The following is a 12,514-nucleotide window of genomic DNA, read 5'->3' on the forward strand; positions in this document are numbered from 1 at the left end:
ATGTAAAAGAAAGTGGAAATCGTACTGAACAGAGATTTTATCGAGAGAAATAATTTCACAAATTATTGGAAACAAAAATATACTCGCAATTTGATCAAAAATACTACTTAAAAAGTATTTACATAAATTAGAAAATGTACTGGAATAAGGGAAATTTTTAATTTTAATGAAATATTTATATTTACTTTATTATAATAATAAATTACATTTCATAATTTTTATCACTATACCCCAAGTAGAAATATCCGTAGCTCGCCGTAATTAAACACCGGCATGGTACTGATCCAATACTGGCTGTCGGTATTGACTTTCAGTACTGGCAGTGTACTGACTAATACACCGAATCAGTACTATGTCGGAGGTAAAAAAATATTAAAACCAGTACTGGCAGTACACTGTCATTCACACCGAATCAGTACTATGTCGGTGATAAAAAACATTAAATGAAAAAGTCTTTAAATTATTCCAATAGGTAGAAAACGATGATTTTTTATTTAAAAAAATGTATATTAATTTCTTTCGAATACTTTCCCTCAAAATTTTGGATGTAATTGTAATGTATTATTATATACCTATATAAAATATATTTTGTTTTTTTAGTTATTTTAGTACTCATTGAAATATGTGCATTAAGTTATTTATCATGCATACAATAACAATAAGTTGAGAATTTTTTTCTAATAGTTTTAAAAATAAAGCAAATGTAATTTTTTCACTGTAATTTTTAAATATTATTAATAATTAAATATTAAATTTAAAAAATTTTTCACCATTCATATTTTACAGTCTTCTTTTATTAACTTATTTTTAATTATGTAATTCATCAATCATTTTTGTCTGTTTTAATATTATTTACGGTAAAAATAATTTATTAAAAATATTTAACTGAAATTGATATCCAGTTTTATTTCATTAAATCTTTGTAAAAATTGAAAAAATTTTGTGAGTTTAAAAAATTTAAGAATAAATTCATTTTATTTTCGTGATCAATAGATAATACAAACTTTGAAATCAAAACTTTTGTATTAGGTGAACTACTTCAAGTCAGCACTTCAAGCCAGCGCGGCTGTGCGGTATGCGTATCTGACTTGCGTTCTAAGGGTTTAGGGTTCGATCCCCCATGCGTGCGAGATTTTTCGTTCTTAGTTTTAAGTGTTATAAGTACAATATTTGTTCATGTGTAATATTAATTATTAAATAATTATTAAATTAAGTATAAGTGCAAAGTAAAAAAAATTAAATATTATGAATTTAAAAAAATAAAAAAATTTACAACACAAATTATTTTTTGTAAAATAATTTATTAAAAATAAAATAATTTAATTAATATAAATGATAATTATTTTAATTATTTATTGTTAATAATATTTTATATATTCTAAATAACATTAACTATTATTGGCTTCACATTACCTGTTCGTGGTAAAAATGGGAGTAATAAGCTAATAAGGATGAAATTTGCATTGGAAAGCGTGTTTTAGCATTTTGTAAAAAAGTGAGATTTTAAGTCCGGATAAGTACTTTGCCAGTATTATGCCAGTATTATTCTAGTACTACGTTAGTACTGGTGAGCGGGACAAAATCAGTACTGGACAGCGTTACCAGCCAGGGTTGGTCCACTACTGGCCCAGTACGGCAGTCAGTACTGTTATACTGACTGGCAGTGTTGGGTCAGTACTATGCCAGTGGCACATTTCTACTTGGGACTGCTCACCGTATACTTTAAAAGCAATAATATTATGATAAAAATGGTTCATATTTCAGTTGAAATAAAAATCATAAAATTTCCTTTTCTCAAGATTCCTTTCTAAAAAAAAACATTGCGATAAAAGGTCGAATAGAAAAAAATCGAACTCGAAAAACTAGCGAAATAAGAAATGAGCATTGAGAATGAAAAATGTAAATAGAAGCAGGGAGTAACATATTTAAAGATTAGAAATGTACACATGGAGCTGCAGTTGATTTCGTTAAAAATAAGCGCTAATATTTAAATTATATTTAAATCTTATTTTTCATAAAACACAAACATTGAAAATGTTTAAATTGTAATATACAAAAAAAAAATTAATAAGTACAACACTATTTTTACACAACGCGGAAATTAATTTCGTATCTCCTTTAAGTTTTTTATCATGCTTTTAGATTAAAACAGCTTTTACGTTGTACAAATGAACATAACCTATTGAGTTAAAGCCACTTAATTGGTCAAAATAATTAGCGCGCGATAATTTTAAAATATGCCCAAGCAGCACGGTATATCCCCTGAATATCCCTTGAATATCACCGTGGAATATTCCCATGATCTTTCAGGAAAATCAAAATGTCCGCATCATGGGAATATTCCACAGTGACATTCAGGGTATATTCCAGTGAGGAATATAGTAAAAACACATTTAAAAAAAAAATTCAATGTAACCGTGGAATATTCCCTCAATATCACTGGAATATTTCCACAATATCACCTGAATATCCCCTTAATGTCACTGGAATATTCCATGAATGTCACCGAGGAATATTAAATATTATATTATTATTATATAAATATTATATTAATAAAAATTACATTCAGTAAATCATGAATTTAAAAAAAAAAACATGAAAAAATTTCATCAAAAACAATATTTTTCACTACCTACAGTTGTAATTATGTTTATTTTTCTTTTTTATAAATTATTTATTAATAACAAAGGAAAATAATATATTATAATATTTAAGTGTTATTAAGTTTTTTTTATATTTACAAAATAGCTATTTTTCACAAATTACGTAAGTTTATTCCTTTAAAAGGTAATAGGTATTTGCGGGTTTATTTTTTTTAAGTTATTTACATTCCCAGGATTAATTTTTTGCAGCAGAAAAAATTTAGATAAGCTTTAAACACATGAAACTGACTGTCCCCATTTACTACAAAATTTAGATAATTTCATAAAATTTGGGGTAAATGAGTACAGCATAGTTTCTAAGAAAGTTTTAAGAAAAAAATTTCCTAAAGTAGATTACTGTATTAACCCACTTCGTCCGAGAAGTCCGTTTTTCTTCCTCCTAATTTGCTCTCGCCATTTTCAATATTCATAGACTAAAAAAAATTGACAGTAGGTGTCATTTTGAATATTGAAAAACTGACCTCTGGAGTGGGATTACAAATAGCGACAGCGCTACGAAGATTTCGCTACGTAGCGATTCAAAGCTACATTCACTTTAAAAAATTTTTTAACTATCGGGTGACTTAAAAAAAATGGTATCATTTTGATAGATTTAGGTTGATACAATTGTTTTTCTGTGTATTTTTTTCTCATATTTGCTTTATTTTATAATTTAACAATTTTTTTTAGAATCAAGAATGTATCAAATTCATAAGGATTTCCCACGATGAAGAAATGAAGCAATTAAAAGAAGTATCTAAAAGGCTGACAAATTTTTCAAGTGTAACACTTCAAATCTCAAAAGTTATAAAAAGGCAATTCGAGGCAATGATAATTATTAATATTAGTATATTAACACTTTTATTTCCAATTTCTATCCTTACAAAAAATCAAGAAATTAATTCAACTTTATCCAAGAATAATAAACTATTTACTTTTCTTTTTTATATTAATAATTAAATATTTATTGCATTTATATTTATTATCTTTTTCATAGGATTAAAAGTTTCTATTAGAGATTGTCTAAAATGGGAAAAAAATTGAATTAAAAAAATTTTGAAGATATAACCTCAGAAATAGAATTTTTATTCTCACGCAAGGGTTCACTAAAAAAATGTATAGGGCATTTTTTGTGAGTTAAAGAGTTTTTCAAAAAATGAAAATTTAAATTAATTTAATTAAAAAATTAAAAAATAATTAATTTAATTTTAAAAATTAATCAATTTTTAAATTTAGGCTGGTAAAGAATATCATAATTTTAAATCTCATGCAATTATTATTTTTAATTCTTGCAATAAGATTAATTTTCTTAATTTTTATTTATTAAATTAAATTAAAAAAATTTATTTCCCATTATAAATTATTTTAACATTAAACTAGATAATTTATTTTTAAAGTTGTTGTTTATTAAATTAATAGGTTATTTGCAATATTAAAGTATGATTTATTTCGTCACTAGTTAATTATTTTATTTGAAACTAACAGTTGGCAAACATAAACTTAGAGAATTGATTCCACCTTCATGTTGTATTTGTTTGCTACGTAGATAAAATATTTTAGGAAATTGACATGAATTCTATGTCAATGTCCTTATTTAGAGGGGTTATGTTTATAGTTTCTTCTAAATTACCATTTTGCAGTTTAAGCTTTGAAGAAATTGTCAACGGTATTTTATTTTGGCCATGATTTGGAATAAATTGCACTAAAAATATGTAAGTTTTTAATTCTAAATAACAAAAAGCGCTACATAGCGAATAGCGCTATTAGTAATCCCACTGCTGATTCGTAATCAGCGATCCGACATTTTGAATTTTGAAAATCTGACATCATATTCGGGATCAGCAACCCCGAAAACCCCCGAGTAACAAGTTTTGCAGATATTTGTCTAGTTTTTTAATAGTAGGTCTGAACGATTTAATTTCAGACATTTTGGCGGCCATTTTGGAGTCGCCATTTTAAATTTAGCGAAAATAAAAATTTCTTATCATCACCAAATGAAAGGGCAGACATTTTGGTCGCGATATTTTGCCATTCCAAATTTTTTCTGACGCGATTTCGAATCAAAAATATAGTTTTAAGGGCAAGTCCAACATGTGAAATGTAAACAAACATGAAATGTAAAAAAAACATGCACATTTTTTCGCACTTCTCATTTGCGTAGAAAATAAAAATTTGTCGTTTTCTTTATGAAAATGGTAAATTAATGTATTAAAGTTGGTTACTATACTTTATTTAACTAATTATATGAAAAAATAAGTACAATTATAATGAAATGAAAAGTACACTGAATTAGCAATTTTTTCAAGGTTTCGAAACAAAAAACCATTTGAGTATATCTGAGGCACGGACGTTGAGCGCCTAGGTGGGAGAAAGAGTTGAGCCATTGGACGGTCACATCTTGGAAAGGGTAAAATTCTGAAATTTTACCCCTTCTCTCACTTTCTCCCACCTAGGTCCTCAACGTCCGTGCCTCAGATATACTCGAATGCCTAAATTTTTCGTAACCTTGAAAAAATTCATATTTCAGTGTACTTTTTATTTCATTATAATTATACTTATTTGTTCACATAATTAGTTCAATAAAGTATAGTTACCTAGTCTAATATATAAATTTACCATTTTCACAAAGAAAACGACAAATTTTTATTTTCTACACAAATGAGAAGTGCGAATAAAATGAGAAAATTGCTAATTCAGTGTACTTTTCATTTTATTATAATTATACTTATTTGTTCAGAAAAGTTATTAAAAGAAGTATAGTAACCTAATACAATATATCAATTTACCATTTTCACAAAGAAAGTTACAAATTTCATTGAGCGATAACTTTTTTATCTTGTTGCCAATTGTCAAGATAAAAACTTGGCAATACTCAAAAGCTCTTGCAGGTGATCTGAAGTTAAAATATTGACGTTGAACTTCATTTTAAAACTGTAAATTATTAAGCTCCAAAACCTCTTGTCCCCATTACTCCAACTGACACTATATAAATTATTATTTTATTATTTATAAAATTAATAATAAAAAAAAGGTATATTGACATATATTCTTGAATGTAAATTTAAAAATCATTCACATACTCGCGCATATTCAACATTTACACTGGTTCTCAATGACGTGATAGGCGCTCAAGCGTGTCGTGGTTGAGGCACGTGACACGCAACAATCGAACACGCACTCATGTAAACACTGTCGTCGTAACATAAAAGTCTCTTACATTAGTGCATGCCACCACTTCCTGCCTTCTTTTCCTTGTCAATTAGCCTCATAAAAAAATAACCAAATCACTCATCAAATAAGTTGTCCCGCATTTTATTTCTTATAAAACTTTTTCTCTTCCTCAAATTATGTCACAATCATATAAATAGAACATTAAATAAATATAAAACAAGGGTAAATACACTTTTTTTCGATTGAATAATAACGAAAATATTGCAGTTTATAATTAGTTGTATCATATTTTTAAAAAATAATATTTGAAGAAAAAAAGTGTTTTCTCATCATTTCACTGATTTATTTAATAAATTAAAACTTGCTTTTAAAATAATTTAATAAATTTATTTACTTATTACAAAACATAGAAATACGCAAATTTATATAAAACTTTTGTTCCATAAAAAAGATATTTAGTTTTTTTTTTTTACATAATTAAGAGAAGCCAACACTGGAATATTTTAACCCATTGCAATTTTTTAATAGGCGACAATTTTTTTCTTGCATTATTTGTTATCTCAAAATATTTTACGTAAAATCATTTTTTTTTTTTTCAAATTGTCAAAACTTTTAGAAAAACAAAAGCACTAAAATATGATAAATTTCAGGTGTAGACAAAATAAATGAAAGAATTTTAAAATAATGATAATTAATAATTTAAAATTATGATTATATTATTTTCAAATATTAAATTTTTCATTCATTGACTTTTATTAAAAATAAAAACTTTAAAAAACTGTGTATCTTATAAAATTTATTTTTTATATAATTATTTACATTGTATTGCACCAAACAAAAATGGGTTGTTTATTATAATATAAGTTACAATTAGCATAATTTTGAGGCAAAACTGATGAACTACTATAATCTATATAAATTTATAAGTCGATAATTTTATTTTGGAAAAATAGTTTGTTGTATTAGCAAAAATTTTAGCCAACGTTTTTTATTTTCTTCTTCGTATTTAGTTAATGGATAAAAACGAAAAAATTGAATATACGCGATATTTCAAATTGAACGGTAAAATGTGTTTTACTGGTGAAAAAGTAAAAAAGCAGATTAATATTTGCAGGCAGACATATCATATACCAGTGACCCATTTTAACTTGGTTATGGAGAATATTATTGTTAAATGGAGCATGACATTTATATAACTGAGTAATAAATTTTCCACAAAATTATATATATATATATATATATACCTATATGTATAATATTCTACACGAATTGTTTTCATAAACTTTACCATTTAACTAACATTTAATGATTATTTTGATACCTCTACTAATTCTATTTAAATTAATTACTATGTAGTGATAAATATAAGTTTATTAATTATTAAAATAATGCAAAAGAAGACCATTTTATTCAAAATTTTTAAATTTCTTTAAAACAATAAATGAAAATTTTTTTTTAATCTTTTAAGAGAAAACTATATATATGCTTGGTTCTACCAAACTTATATATCTTTATTGATATACGGTGAAACATTATAATTTTAGTTAATATACACAGAATTAACTTTAACTTAAAATCATGTTTGAACGATACATTGAAAATAATTTTTTAAGTTAATACACGCACATAAATTTTGAGCCCAATAATAAGACGGAATTGGCCTAAAATTTGTTACTCGGGGGTTTTTGGGGTCGCTGCTTCCGAATTTGATGTCAGAATTACAAAATTTCAAAATGGCGGATCCAATATGGCGACCAAAAATTTTGAAAATTGACCATATTCGCTTGAAACTCGTTACTCGTGGGTTTTTGGGGTCGCTGATTCCGAATTTGATGTCAGAATTACAAAATTTCAAAATTCAAAATGGCGGATCCAATATGGCGACCAAAAATTTTGAAAATTGACCATATTCGCTTGAAACTTGTTACTTGGGGGTTTTTGGGGTCGCTGATTCAGAATTTGATGTCAGAATTACAAAATTTCAAAATTCAAAATGGCGGATCCAATATGGCGACCAAAAATTTTGAAAATTGACCATATTCGCTTGAAACTTGTTACTTGGGGGTTTTTGGGGTCGCTGATTTAGAATATGATGTCAGAATTACAAAATTTCAAAATTCAAAATGGATACAATAATAATCACACTCATACTATGCTATGTTGAATTTTCAAAATCTGACTTGAATATCGTAAAGAGCGACGTTCAATACCCCTGAGTAACAGATTTTAAGTAATTTTAATTAATTTTTAAATTATTAGAAAATTATCTGCCACATTGGTAACGCCATTTTGAATTTTTGAAATCTGACTATAGATTCGTAATCAGCGACCCTCAAAACCCCTGATTAATAATTTTTAAGTATTTTAAAATCATTTTTGTCATTTTATGAAAAATCGTCCGCCATGTTGGCTCGGCCATTTTGAATTTTTTAAATCTGACTTTAGATTCGTAATCAGCGACCTTAAATACCATAGTATACACATTTGCACAAATTTTGGTCATTCAAAAATTTACTGACATTTTGGGCCCACTTATGATATTTTGGCCTTGACTGCGAAGAGGTTAAGAATCATGTCAAAAACTTGTTGATGACAATAATAAATATAAAATAATCAGTGAAACATCTTAATTGTGATACTTTGCAGGGAATGGTAGCTTTTTTTTGATACAGGGCGGGGAACTAGAATAGCAAAAATTTAAGCAGGTGTCAAAAATATAAAGATATATGTCACATTTCGGACGTTCTACTGGATTTCCAGTGGAAATTTACATGCTCCCATTCTAAACTAACCCTTTAGTTTAAATTAAATATATCCCAGTAAGAAGACGTTGATTAAAATGTATTATTAAAATGATTACACAAAATTTCAAAAATGACATTGATTTGAAATTGAAAGAGTTATGAATTTTGGTTTTATTAGCAGCCACTTTAATGACTAATGATAATAATAATAATAATAATAATAATAATAATAATAATAATAATAATAATAATAATAATAATAATAATAATAATAATAATAATAATAATAATAATAATAATAATAATAATAATAATAATAATATAATAATAATAATATAATAATAATAATATAATAATTTTTATAATAAAAAATCCTTCTTATTAAACTAAGGATTACTCAAAATAATGAATTTTGACATTCCTTGGAAATGAATTTCAAATATTTTTGACTTATTACAACTTTTGGAGGATCATCAACACTTTGGTGACTTTCTGAATGTAGAGATGAATCTTTAATGTATATGTATATTTAAATGAATTGATGATTGTGTTGCAGTAATGGTAAATACGTGAATATGCTCCTGCATACAGTGTCTGCCATATTGATTGGCCTGCTCGGTATTACGTAATGTCATTAACACGTTGCTTACACATGCGCCTAAACAGCCAAGCTGGCGTTGCCATCGCACTGCCTGTGATCAGTATACCCACCAAACTCACATATGAATTTGTCTCCGAACAGCGACGATTTTACGCGTGTTGCAACACTCACTCTCTGTACATATACACAAACATGCATTCTGCACATTATGCACGTGCATACGTGTATAAAAAAAAACTTGCTGAAACTTTTACTAAAGTCATTCACTTTTTGTCAATCCAACCATTAACATTCTCAAGTAAAAATAGAAAAAAAAAAAAAAACAGACAAATGTGCAAGACAAGAAATTTAATTTTTTATCACTTCTAAAGATAGTTTCACATTAAAATGTAATACATATTTTAAACAATTTTATAATTTTTATTTTCTTTAATTGAATAATTTTATAATATTACAAATATTGAATATATATCAAGAATTTTTTTTTTTAAAGATTTCCTTTCATTTACATAATTTTTTTTAAAACTATAATTAATTTTAAAATGAAATTTTTATATAATATTATAAATTAATTTAGAATTTTTTTTTTTAAATTAATTTTTAGTTTTAAATTAAATTTTTTTAATTTTTAGTTTTAAAATAAAAATAAATAAAATAATTTATCAATAATGCACATTATCTAGGTGGCACATAATTTGTTTGGAATAATGCGTTTGATGGGGAGCATTATGCACTTTTGGGCGTACGATCACGAACGAACCATTATCCACAAACGGCACCACGACAATACAATTTCAGGTGTCAGCATTTTGCACTAATAAACGCGAAACTAGGTATTTAAAAAAAAAAACGATCTAATTCTACATGGTGACAAAATTTTAATGCCCATTCAAATGAAAAACGTTCAATTTGTTAGAAAAAAAATATACCCCAATGATAATAAATTTCTGTAGTTCTTTTGTTTTAATCTCGGTTTTAAAAAATTGAATTTATTCAAATTTAGTACAAATAATCTAAAAAAAAAAAAATTGAGAAAACAATTTGCTCTTTAAAAAACTGTAAAGTTAAAACATTTTCAAATAGCTATATAGCTATTATTTATAACCAAAAAAAAAGAGAAGAAAAATGACAATATTAAGATAAAAATTATTCATGTGAAACTAAATTTTTTTTTGCAGAAAAGCTTTTGTAGTATCTTGTTTTTTTTTAATCCCTTTTTTTTCTCTGGGTGTGTAAATTATTGAGTTAGCTGTATATCGAAAATTAGAAAAAAATTAACAATTTCTGAAAGTATGACACCTAATAAAATATGAAACAAACGATATATATAGTAAAAATTTGCTAAAAAGATGATTTAAAATTTTCTCTTTGATTTATATTTTATATACGAGATTGAAAATAATTGCTCCCTTTGTGCAATAATCTAATCTGAAGTGTTAACCATGTGTGACATCAATCTTTTACAAAATTTATATATATCTGCGTGTATATATATATATATGTATATATCCTAAAATTTACGAGATTTGAAATTTAATAGTTCTCTATTTTACTATTATACCACAAACTATGTACTATAATAACTGTACAGAAGCAAATCGCCTCAGAATCACAGATATAAAAGATTTTACGACTGCGAGAGCCTCTTCAACCAAGATATTCAAAAGCCATTTCAAGAGGCTGTAAAATCGTTTCACGAAATTCGAATTTCACACTGCATAACGATCATTTGACGTTTATTTCAGCTGGACCCAACGTTAATTCTCTCATTTCTCCTCTCATACTCAAATATACATTTTTCTCACCGCGACACGAAATCTTTCGAAATGACTAAATCTCCAAATTATTTCTCACACTTTAGTAAATTCATTTTTTTTTTTATTATTATATTTATTATTTAATAATTAATTATAATAATTAGTTATAATTAATTATAATTTTACCCAAAATTAGAAAAAAAAGTTTTTTTACCATTAATAAATTAATTAACACTAAATAGATTTATCCCTCACAACAAAAGGATATCCTGAGGATATCCTGAAAACGTCCATAGGATATCCTGAGGATATCCTCAGAACATCCAAACCGCCGTTACGTAGGATATTTTTGGGGTATCCTGAGGATATTCTAGGGATATCCTGAGGATATTTTAGGGATATCCTGAGGATATTCTAGGGATATCCCTGGGATATTCCAGGGATATCCTAGTGATATCGTGGGGATATTCTTGGGATAAACTTGGTATATCGTTAAAATATTTTAGAAATATCGCTAAGATCTCCCTTGGATATCATTATGATTCAAATTTTGACTATTTGAGATAGCGATTTTTTGATACAAATAGTTAGCGCTTAAGTTGGTTTCAAGAGATTTTTTTAAAGAAAAAGTAGAAAAAAGAATTCTTGTAGACAAGGTAAATCATTTTTGATATCTTGGAAATACATTATAAATACATCCAAAAAATATGTTTTCCATTTTTATTTAATTAATTTGTATGTTTGGGTCGTTTTATGGATACCTTAGGGATATTTTTAGAACGACTCAAGGATATTCTAACCCTTAAGATAATATAGACATACTGTGGATATCCCTGGGACATCCTTAAGATATCCTAACCGCCGCTACTTTGGATATCCTTAAAGTATCCTTAGGATATCCCTGGGGTATCCCTAGGATATCCAAGGGATGTTTTTGGAATATCCTAGGATATCTGGTGCTGTGAGGGATGTCTATAATTATGTATATTATTAAGAATAATATACATAAAAATCGATATTCTTAAAATATTCGTCGCCGGCTGGAATTGAACCACCAACCTATACTTCAATGTATACAGTATATAAGTCGTTCCAACCATTTGAGCTATTTCGACATTGAATCAAATTTCAATCAATATTTTGATTTATCGACACATTAGTGCAAATAGAGTATAAAAAAAATTATTGAATTACAATATCACAGTTTCAAAAATTGTCTTAATTATTAATTTATTATTATGAATTCATTCAAATGTAAATTATCAAATTTGTCATCACTTAAAATATAACTGAAAAAAAATTAACAAAATAACATATCTGCGGGTTAAAATGGACTATTTAGATTCGGTTTTAGCGACCAATAAAAATATAACGTACGTGAAAATATCATGGTCAGAAATATTTTTTTTTTTTGGGTAAAGAATTTTTGAGGTTATTTAACATCCTTTTACTTCCAGACCAAAAAAAATTTATTAATTTGTGTGGCCTTTTTTATATTTTAAATTAAAAAAGAAGAAAAAAAATTCACACGCAATTAAATATTTTGCTAAAAGAAAAAGAATTCACCGCCAAATAGTTAAATAAATATTTCATAAGTTT

General features: G+C 26.3%; 1 protein-coding gene across 7 annotated transcripts in view; it reads right to left on the reverse strand.

The window, feature by feature from the left end:
• Positions 1–12,514, reverse strand: part of LOC127289355 (RNA-binding protein Musashi homolog Rbp6) — a 999,297-nt gene that overhangs the window by 952,237 nt on the left and 34,546 nt on the right. The window lies entirely within an intron of this gene.

The sequence above is a fragment of the Leptopilina boulardi genome, unplaced genomic scaffold (assembly GCF_019393585.1).
Source record: "Leptopilina boulardi isolate dan_hultmark-lab unplaced genomic scaffold, ZJU_Lbou_2.1 LbouV2_408, whole genome shotgun sequence".
NCBI classification, from domain to species: domain Eukaryota; kingdom Metazoa; phylum Arthropoda; class Insecta; order Hymenoptera; family Figitidae; genus Leptopilina; species Leptopilina boulardi.